This window comes from Hyposmocoma kahamanoa, unplaced genomic scaffold, assembly GCF_003589595.1.
Source record: "Hyposmocoma kahamanoa isolate Upper Pololo Valley unplaced genomic scaffold, ASM358959v1 64, whole genome shotgun sequence".
Taxonomy (NCBI): Eukaryota; Metazoa; Arthropoda; class Insecta; order Lepidoptera; family Cosmopterigidae; genus Hyposmocoma; species Hyposmocoma kahamanoa.
Window position 1 is genome coordinate 10,682,554 of NW_020653852.1, and position 11,316 is coordinate 10,693,869.

At 43.6% G+C, this 11,316-nt stretch overlaps 1 pseudogene; it reads left to right on the forward strand.

Moving 5' to 3' along the window:
• The first annotated feature begins 1,816 nt into the window (after nucleotides 1–1,816).
• On the forward strand, nucleotides 1,817–3,013 carry LOC113230866 (annotated as a pseudogene).
• The last annotated feature ends 8,303 nt before the right edge of the window (nucleotides 3,014–11,316 follow it).

Genomic DNA, 11,316 nt, shown 5'->3' on the forward strand with positions numbered 1-11,316 from the left:
TTTTATTGAATTGATATTCAATTATTTTTTGTGAAATTACTCCACTAGTTTGTTATAATTATTAATACAAAGATCTCTGTGGACGAGATTAGCAATAAGTTGGTGGAGACTATCCACACGGTTGGGTCAAAATCTTCAAGACCCGCCGCAAGGATAAGCCGCAGAAACTCTTCATCATACCTTCAAGCTAATGGCAAATCGACGCGATATGACGCTGCAGTCCTCTGATAAGGCTAAAGCATACAGACAACTCAATAGACATATATGGAAGTCCATGCGACACGACATTAATACCAATAATTTTAAAGATACTATAATAGAGGGCTGTAGCTCAGGATGCGTTGCGAGAGGTACTTTTAATAATATAAAACCGGGATCATCTTAAAACTTTGGTTTATTTTACCATTTTACATGTTTAGGGTTACAAATCAATAATCTTAATATGATATGTCAAGATCCTCCCTTATTTTCTTAGCGTTCCAAATACAAACTATAATCATTACCTATGTTCAGCCAGCAATTCTACTCAGAGAGTACAGGTTTTATATTATTAAAAGTACCTCTCGCAACGCATCCTGAGCTACAGCCCTCTATTATAAATGGTGGAATGCGCCGGCTTTCTAATGTTTGAAACGTGAATTACGATGTGAAAATTTTTTATATTTTTATTTTGAAAAATCTGGCAACGGGAGAAGTATAACATAATTCAAGCCTGCAAATAAGGAACGCAAGCTTACGAATGATGAAAGGATTCCGATGAAGAAAAGTCCATCGTGAAATATTTTTATATGTTGTACGACACGACTTCCAGGAAAGCGTAACAAAAGGTCGTAATTTATATTTTTTTTACTTATTTAATATTGATTTATATTTGGTGCCAGAGAAAAGTGCGAGGAGAAAATATGTATGCTATGTCGGCACAAAAGTTTAATGGATTCAACGACGTTGACGAGTTTTTGAATCAATTTGAGACCATTAGCGTCTTAAATAATTGGTCTGATGTGCAGAAGAGATACGTGTTTGCATTGTATTTGGAGGGGCCAGCTCTACAATGGTACAAAACGTATTATTCTTCATACATGACGTATGATGTGATTGCACAAAAGTTAAGAGAGGAATTTCCCTCACAAATAGATTATGCACGTGAATTTTATTATAGGCGACAGGGGTCTAATGAATCGCTGATAAGTTATTTTTATAGTTTAAATGAGTTAGCGATGAAAGCAAATATTCAAGATGTTCAGTTTATTAAGCATTTTTTGAAATCTTTGATACCCGGCGCCTCCACCATTTATAATAGAGGGCTGTAGCTCAGGATGCGTTGCGAGAGGTACTTTTATAATATAAAACCGGGATCATCTTAAAACTTTGGTTTATTTTACCATTTTACATGTTTAGGGTTACAAATCAATAATCTTAATATGATATGTCAAGATCCTCCCTTATTTTCTTAGCGTTCCAAATACAAACTATAATCATTACCTATGTTCAGCCAGCAATTCTACTCAGAGAGTACAGCCTAGTCTACAATACCATAGAGCGGAACAAGGGCTCCAAAGTGTTTGCTAGGGACATGTCTATTGGGCAAAGTTAGCCTACAAAGCTAAAGACGGAGGATGGCAGCGTTGTAACGTCCAAGCCAGGGTACCGGAGGAGATCGAGAGGTTTTGTGGCTATAAAACTATAGCTAGCTAGCTATATGCCTCGATTACTCAGACTGTTGCTGATTCTAAAGATTCTACAGCCAAGCTCACCCGACACTATAGTGGGGAAATCCTGGACATCAGTCTGTACGAGATGGCTCTGAAACAGCTAAAACGACAAGGCATCGGGTGAAGACGGAATTACATCCGAGTTTCTGAAAGCGGGTGGAACAATGATACTAAGAGTCCTTCAGAGGTCCTTACTTCAGTCTTGCTTGAAGGTTCTACGCCAGAAGCATGAAACGTAGGCGTGGTGATACTCTTCTTCAAAAAGGGAGATAATACTCTATTGAAGAATTACAGGTCTATCTTGCTTCTAAGCTACGTTTATAAGCTGTTTTCACGAGTCATCACGAACCGTCTCGCACTCAGATTTGATGACTTCCAACTACTCGAACAAGCCGGTTTCCGAAAGGGCTTCAGTACCATAGACCACATCCAACGCTGCGGCAGATTATACAGAAGACCGAGGAGTATAACTTGCCATTATGCTTAGCGTTTGTGGACTATGAGAAAGCCTTTGATTCGATCGAGATTTGGGCGGTGCTACAGTCTCTACAACGATGCCACATTGAATATAGATGTATCGAAGTGTTTGTACAGAAACGCCACTATGTCAGTTCGACTCCAGGACCAGTGCACAAGGCCTATCCAATTGCAAAGAGGAGTGCGACAGAGAGACGTCCTTTCTCCGAAACTGTTCACCACTGCATTGAAAGATGCCTTCAAGTTACTGAACTGAAAAGGACACGGCATCAATATCAATGGCGAGTACATCATTCACCTTCGATTTGTTGACAATATTGCGGTTATGGCAGAGTCCTTGGAAGAGCTTAGCACCATGCTCGGTGGCCTCAATAGAGTTTCCCCGCAGGTGGGTCTAAAAATGAACATGAACTAGACGAAACTTATGTCGAATTTCCATGTCGTACCCACCCCTATAATAGTAGGAACCTCTACTCTCGAAGTTGTTGTCGAGTATATCTACCTCAATTCAGGACAAACCATCCAATTAGGCAGGGCCAACTTCGAGAAAGAGGTCAATCGTAGAATCCGACTCGGTTGGGCAACTTTCGGGAAGCTCCGGGACGTTTTCTCGTCCGCAATACCGCAGTCCTTGAAGACAAAAGTCTTCGAGCAGTGCGTGTTGTCACCGATGACCTACGGCTCTGAGACGTGGTCACTTACTCATAAAAAAGCTCAAAGTCACTCAACGAGCTATGGAGCGAGCAATGTTCGGCATTTCTATGCGTGATCGAATCAGAAATGAGGAGATCCGTAGAAGAACGAAAGTCATCGACATAGCTTGAAGGATTAGCAAGTTGAAGTGGCAGTGGGCAGGGCACATAGCTCGTGGAGCGGGCTCTGTTTCAGGTGTAGCCAAACCGGACACACGGCCTCCGGGTGCACGGCGACCCCGCGGTGCTCCGTCTGCACCGCGGCTCGCCGACCAGCGGACCACCTAATGGGGGGGCGATCTTGCGCTCCTCCCCCCCACAAAGGGCAAGCCGGCGGGGACCCCTGGCCTCCCCTGTTGAGGGACAGAGTATGGACGAGTGATGCCAGCACGCCACACAATACTGCAGGGCAACCTCAACCACTGCGCCAGGGCTCAAGACCTATTGATGCAGGCCATTGCGGAGTGGGGGTTGCGGTGGCGGTTGTGGCGGAGCCATACTTTGCTCCCCCACGGGGAAACTGGGCGGGGAATCGGGAGGAGACGGTGGCCATAGTGGCGTTGACTGCCGGGACCTCCCCCCATCTAGTGATGAAGGAGCGCGGGTCAGGGTTCGTGGCAGCGAGGTGGAGAGATATCACCTTAATTAGGGGATAGTTCTCTCCAAATCGCTCCCTGGCCCAATTTCAGGCGTTCCTGGAGACCCGAGAGGTGAGGAGGGCAGCTCCGGCACCGGTATTGGTGATGGGGGACCTCAACGCCAAAAGCGCTGCGTGAGGTTCCCCGGTCAGCAATGCCAGGGGGCCAGAGTTGGAGAATTGGGCGGCAGTCTTAGGGTTAGCCATCCTCAACCGGGGCCATGTCAACACGTGCGTTCGGCGAAATGGGGGGTCAATCGTGGACGTCACGTTTGCGACCCCCTCACTAGCGGCGCGAGTATCCGGTTGGCAGGTCCTGAAGGACGAAGAGACGTTCTCCGACCATAAATACATACGGATGAGGGTCTCCCATACGCCGCCCACGACAGCCTCCAACACGGCCCACGAGGGTGGCTTTCCCAAATGGGCAGGCGGGTGCCTGGACTATGAGCTTGCAGAGGAAGCAGCCATGGTCCAGGCGTGGTACCTCGATGATCTCGGGACCCGCCTCAAGCATCTCATGAATGACTGCTTGAAGACGGGGTTGTTCCCGAGATGCTGGAACGAGGGAAGGCTCGTCCTGGTGCCCAAGCCGGGCCGACCTGCGGACTCCCCCTCGGGGTTCAGGCCCCTCGTTCTGCTGGATGAGGTGGCGAAAATCCAAAGCGAATCATCGCCTCCAGGATCAACGAACACCTGAGGGGGACAGGCTCCGATGTGTCGCAGCGGCAGTACGGGTTCAGGACTGGACTCTCCACCCTGGACGCCCTGGAGTCGCTGCGACACATCGTGGAGGAGGGTAACGGCGAGGGGGAAGGCGTGGTGGCTGTGTCGTTGGATATAGCCAACGCCTTCGGCACTCTCCCCTTCTCCGTTATCAGGGAGGCGCTGAGGTACCATAATATCCCCAGGTACCTCAGCCGTCTGGTGGAGCACTACCTGGAGGACAGGGTGGTGCTCTACCAGACGAGGGAAGAGAGGCGCGCCGAGCGCCCAATTAGGTGCGGAGTACCCCAGGGGTCCGTATTAGGACCACTACTGTGAACCTGGGGTACGATTGGGTGCTGAGGGGCGCGCTGCTCCCCCGGACGGCGGTCATCGCTTACGCCGAGGCTCGAGGTCGCCGTGCCGAAGACGGATGTGGCCATCTTCGGCGGGCGGAGTAGAGGTTGGGCGGTGCCGGTAGGCGCTCACATCTCCATCGCGGGAGTATCGGTCCCGGTCAAGTCCCAGATGAAATATCTGGGACTTGTCCTGGACCGGCGATGGAACTTCGGGGAGCATTTCCGGCAACTTGCTCCCCGAATAGCGGGCGCCGCATCGGCGTTGGGCAGGCTCCTGCCCAACCTCGGGAGGCCGGGAGCCCCATGCAAAAGGCTATACGCCGGGGTGACTTGGAGTATGGCCTTATACGGGGCTCTCATTTGGAGTGTGAGAGAGAGGGTGGTCGCCCTGCGAATGTGCAGGGCGTACATGACGGTGGCCTGCGCTGCCGCATGCGTCCTCGCCGGTACTCCGCCGTGGGACCTCGAAGCCGAGGTCCTGGCGGAGGTCCGCACCTACCGGCGGGGAATGAGAGACCGAGGCGAGCGACCCGCTCCCCGAGAGGTGGAACGGGAACGACGCCTCGCGGCGCAGCGCATGCGGGACCGGTGGAAACAGGGCTTGGCGGATCCCCCCTATGACGCTCGTACCATAGAGGCGATCCGCCCTGTCCTCGTAGAGTGGGTAAACCGGTCCCACAGGCCACTGTCGTACCACCTTGTGCAGGTGCTGACCGGACACGGCTGCTTCGGTCACTACCTGCACAAGGTGGCGAAGAGGGAAACGTCCCCGTTGTGCCACGAGTGCGGCGCTGCGGATGACACCGCGCAGCACACCCTAGAGGTGTGCAGCCGGTGGAATGGGCAGCGCCGCACTCTGACGGGGACTGTAGGGCAGGACCTCTCGCTGCCGAGCGTGGTTGCCGCCATGCTCGATAGCGAGGAGTCCTGAGAGGCGGTGGCCTCCTTTTGCGCAGAGGTTATGTCGCGAAAGGAGGCCGCGGAGCGGGTGCGCGAGGACGCGGCGGATGCGCACCCGCTCCGGCGCAGACGTACGGGGAGAAGGCGAAGGCTGTTCGCTGCTCGCCTGATCCCCTAGTGAGACCAGCGGGCTCTGGACAGGGACTCCGGAGCTTGCATTGCACGGCCTCACTCGTCTGGAGGGCGGGTTGGAGGACAACCGACTCGCCCCTCCGTTGGCGCGGGAGCCCTGGCGTAAGCTAGGGCGGCCGGGCGGCGTCGTGGTGAATGTTCACTGATCCCACGGTGCCGACTCAACCAGCGAGAGGGAAACCCGGGGGGTTTTAGTGGGGTAGGCCCTCCAGTCTGGAGGGAGAGTCCCCACATAACCCCTGAGTCTCCCTGGGCTCAGGGGTATCCATAAAGATTTACCCCCGTCAAAAAAAAACGGCACATACCTCGTAGAACTAACGGCCGTTGGGGCAGAAAGGTTCTTGAATGGACACCACGAACCGGAAGGCGTTCAGTGGAATGGCCCCCTACTAGATGGACGGATGACCTGGTAAGGGTGGCGGGTAACCGATGGATGCACGCCGCGTCCGATCGGCTGGTCTGGAAATCATTGGGTGAGGCCTATGTTCAGCAGTGGACGTCTTCCGGCTGATACGGTGATGATGAGAAACTATCACTTTAAACCTATAAATAGGATATTTTAATCTTTCACGTTCAGTTGAATGAAAGTGGTTGTCAACTCTTGTAATAGCAGCACATAAGACGGAACCTTAATTACATTAATAAATTCTGTTTCAAACGATAGAACATTAAAACCAAGCCGTGAATTAACACGTAAATTGCCTTAATACACTTTTCGTTGAATTGAAATTATGGGATATAAAATCATTTAAGCACGACGTTATTTTGTTAAATTAAAAGTATCTTTATTACATAGGGAAGCAAAATTACAGTTGAAACCGTCAAACGATTAAACGCTCTACCTATTCATAATTCAAATTTTTGTGAATTTATAACGAAGAATAAAGAAGAAATTGCATTGCAAACAATATTTATTTATAAATGTTATAGCCTGAAAGAGCTACACAGATCACTCCCATGGATTATTATTATCCTAGTAGATGCACAGAAACTGTATTATTTACACAGAGATTATGTAGTGTATCATAAATATTGTAATGTATATGATAAATATGAACAAATGTCTTCCTACTTACAATGAGCAACCGAAACAAAAAAGTTTCTTAGTAATTCTTCGTTTTCTGGATAAATCTGCCTTACCCTTACTTATCACTTAAATCTTTACTGTAAAGTTTTTAAAACACAAGTTTTAAACCTCGTATAGGGCCAATTTTTGAAGGAATTTAACGAATTTAAATTTTAGGAAAATTACCCCTTTAATGAATTTGTTTTTGATCCTCGTATTAACATTATGTCCATCACTATTTTTTATTAACAGTGACAGATGCAGTGACAGCATTCCTCAGATCTTTACAATTGAATGGCACTATAACTCCTATGGACAGGCGTGTCGCTTACCACCAGACGCATACTGGTCCATCCCATCAGTTAGTATCACAAAGAAAAAGTATTACCTAGCTAAAAAATCTGATGGCGGACCGTTAGTTGGATTGAATAAAACTTGTTAACAGTTTCTATTTAATTGCCCGAAATACCCGAAGCAGAATATCGAACTAATAATAGCATTCTTCAACTGTTTACCATACGAAGCCGTTTACAAAATGTGTGCGTAAATATTTCCTATGATCCGTTTGATCGATGCGGCTTATATATTTTGTTTACACTACAAAATGTAGTGAATCGGTCTGTCTTCACAGATCTAAGCATATGTAAAGGAATTTCTGGAATGAGGCCAAACGTCGTTGGGTTCCGTCATTTCCAGTGACGTATTTAGGATTTAATGATTCTAACCGATTTCAAAAAAGGAGGAAGTTACAATTCGACAGTATTTTTTTGTGTGTATGTTACGCGATTCCTCGTAACATACACACTCGTAACAGGCATTTGTAAACCGATTTTGATGATTCTTTTTTTGTTGGAAAGAGAGAACCTCAGTTTTGTTCAAATTTAAATTTGAAGAAAATATTCTGCGTTTAAGAATTGCATACTAAAGATTTCGATGGCGACAGAAATAGGTAAGATGGCAGTACTTCCCTGGACGAAATCTTTCACAAGGAGCTCTACTGCTACTAAAAATTGTATTTTATTTTCTTAAAAGATGTTTATATTAATTTATGAACGACAAAACACGTGGTGAATATTTTTTTAGAAAAGATTATACTAGCATTCTGTATAAAGATGAAAACAACTCAACAAACACTCTTATTCCGTTCCTGTAAGTATCAAAATAAATCGATCAATAGTATCGTTTTATTGTGATCCAATAGTCTCCAGTGATAGATAAATGTCTTAGTTTCTAATACAATGTAACTAATGTTGTTGCTTCGTCAGATGGTTGGCGGTATGAAGCTTATTTTGATTTATTTACTTCTGAGAATCCCTTTTATAGACAAGAAGGTGTAACACAAATAATAGAAATGTATTTCAATTTGTGGTAACATGGAGGAAAAATGTATGTACAAAAATATTTAAAAATAGAAACAAGTTGTGTTCTACGACTTGAATATAATTTTGTGCAAGTTTTCAGGTACAAACGAATGAAACAACGCGGATCTTATTTTCCTTATCTCAGTCTCTGTTGGCACATTCTACAAACACTAAATGATCTGTAATAAAATGATTAAGATGTCTACACCGTTAGTTTTTTATTAAAGATAAACAAATTACATACAACCTCAAATGAACACTATACAACAAATTCAATGACAGTCGTCTTTCCATATAAAGGAAGCGATTTTTGTAACGAAATTGTACATATCATAATTAACTTTATGTAAATTCGAATTCGAATGTAAAAATAGAATAAACAGTATTTTGGCTATTAAAGATTGATTACGAAGAAACAAAACAAATTTAAAATCGCTTATTTTATGTCGCCCGTAATTAAATTCACTATAACACTCTTGCTCATACTTAATCATATTCCCACTCGTGTACACTCACACGCACACACACTCAGAAATTCGCGGTCGCTCACACTTACAAAGGCGCGCTCGCTCACACACGCATACACGTACTGCAATACTCCTCGTACTGCACCATAACTTTGTAAAGTTGTTAAATAACTGAAACATTAACTCTCATAACATAGGACAGGTTGGCCTAGCTTGAAAATCAGGGGACATAATCTTAAGTCAATATCAACAAGACAGTGGGTTAAAACCCAATAAATCCGGATTATAACCCATTTCTGCCCAAAATCGTGGGCAGAATTTGGTATAATTCGATACTTATTACAAATGTCGATGTAAAAAATCTTTTTTAGACTAAATAAAGAGCAACTCCACACAACAAAAAAAAAAAGGCTGACAGCACAAAATAATACCTTTTGATTATTATGTTACAACATTTCTTTCACATCTTTCAGTTCATCTGTACATACAAAGACGCCATCGTGTTCAAAGGATTTCAATTCGCATTCGAATTTTATTAATCCAAAATTAATTTTGGGGAAAACAGCAACAACAAAGTCCCACAGCGTTTGCCTCAAGGTAAAAAAGCCAAAAGTTAGTTCAATCATAAAATAACGAGAATCAATAGACCGCCGAAACCGACTAATGATATTGCCTGGTAATAAATTGCAACAAAATGTTTATTTATGCTTATGAATTCAAAGATCGAACACACAGAAAAAAATGTTTGAAAAAGCCCGACTTTGCATTAGATAGTAGCTTTATTGCTTCTGCCTGCCTATATACCAACGGCAAATCGTCCTTTGAACGTGATTTAGGGACGGAATATCTCCATCCACTCTAGAAAATGTAAATTTAAGTCAATGGTACTTCCAATAAAATGGGCAGAAGTCCAAAGTAAGTCGTAAGTACGTAAATTAAAGTGTGAACACTAAAAAAAATACATATCCATAAAAGTTGCCCGGTAAAATAATGAAATGTAGTAAAATCTGAATTTTAAAGTAAAAGTTAAAATTTTGCCGTACAATACAGTAAAATAAAAACGAAAATACAAATTAATAATAAACAAACGTATCGAGTTCCATGGCTTTTGCGATGGTGCATATAGGAAATGAAACTATTTTTCCTGATTTAAATGGCGTAAATTTGGTTTTCAAATCAACCAACGTTTCGGGCCCTTCACAGGTGCCATGGTCACGGTCGACAGCCGTGACCAAGAGAACTGTGAAGTTTAAGACTAGTTGGCCTGAAAAAATAAATTTACGCGATTTAAATCCGGAAAAATAGTTTCATTATATATAAACAAAGAAACATATGAAAAGGGTATATGATTTTATTACAGATAACTATGAAGTAATAGTTAAAGACACACTGAAAAATTCGAAACACAGATACATCTGATGAAGACATCGAATTGTAGCGTATAAAATTAACCTTCCAGTGATCGCACCCTTGCGCCGAACATAAGCAGTCCCGTGCAGTCTGTGAGACCGCAACTTTACGCGTTCAGTTTAGGAAGACAAACGAATATTTTCATGACGTTGTGTAGCACATGATAAAGAGTCTTTTATGAATATAAATGAAAAAAAAAAACATTACTTACTTATTAGTTTTGTAAATTTGTGCTTATTAGTTGAACAGTCTATAAAAATTCAAAATTTTACTCATATGACACAAACAACGTTAAAAATCAACAAAATAAGATGAATTTTTCTATCTTAATCGTTCATAAGCACACTATAGTAGATTATTATCGAGATCAATCAATATTGTCATCAATTCCACAATATTGTAGGAACTCTAAATTCACAATTATTTTTGAATGTTTTTTATTCATGATGTTCTACGTATCTCAATTCATATAAAATAAAAAGGGAGAACAAAATAAAAAACTTCTAAGGAACAGGTAGGTAGTAACCTACTCAATATCAGTAGCAATGGTTTGACATCATGAATCTTCTGTTTCCGCCTTCTCTGCAACACGTCCTGATTTTTCGTAACTCATGCTATGTCTACAACAAATAGTGAAATAATAAATTAATCAAAATATAATACAAAAAAAATGTAATTTTGTAAGTAATATAGTACAAACAACGTGAAATACTCACCCAGGTTTCAATTTCATTTCATGAATTTTTCTGGAACACGACCGGTCGCGCGCGGAATCTGAGACCGCAAACACAAATAAAGACACATGTGCGCTTGCGACGAATGTCACAGGGCTACTAAGGGGAAGTACCTTACCCCCTTGAGGATATCACGGTCACGCAACCGTTTAATGTTTATAGTTTTTGTAAAATGACTAAAATAAGGTCGCTGCGGTCTTTGAGACCGCGCGCGACTGCTGGAAGGTTAAAATTTAAAAACTCCCGATCTAGAACTTCAAAATGTCAAAACCACCATCCATAGACTAACAACTAGTCGATGAGCTCAAACACGATAGTTCTGCTATGAGTAGTCGATGAGTGGTATAATCTGCAGACTGTCCTAGTTGCAGCATCAGATCTTCTTCTTCTTCTTTTTATTTACTAGTGGCTTGTTCTGTGCCTTTCACAATCCCACCAATGTCACGTAGATAACCTCTACACGGGAGGAAGTAGATTTATTTTCAAATATAATTTTGACCATTACTGCTGTCTGTGACTCTCGAAGCGGGTTTATCTGAAACAAAGCACGCAGCATTTTGGGGTAAATTAATTAATGCAATGTAGATTTATAGATAAGTAGACA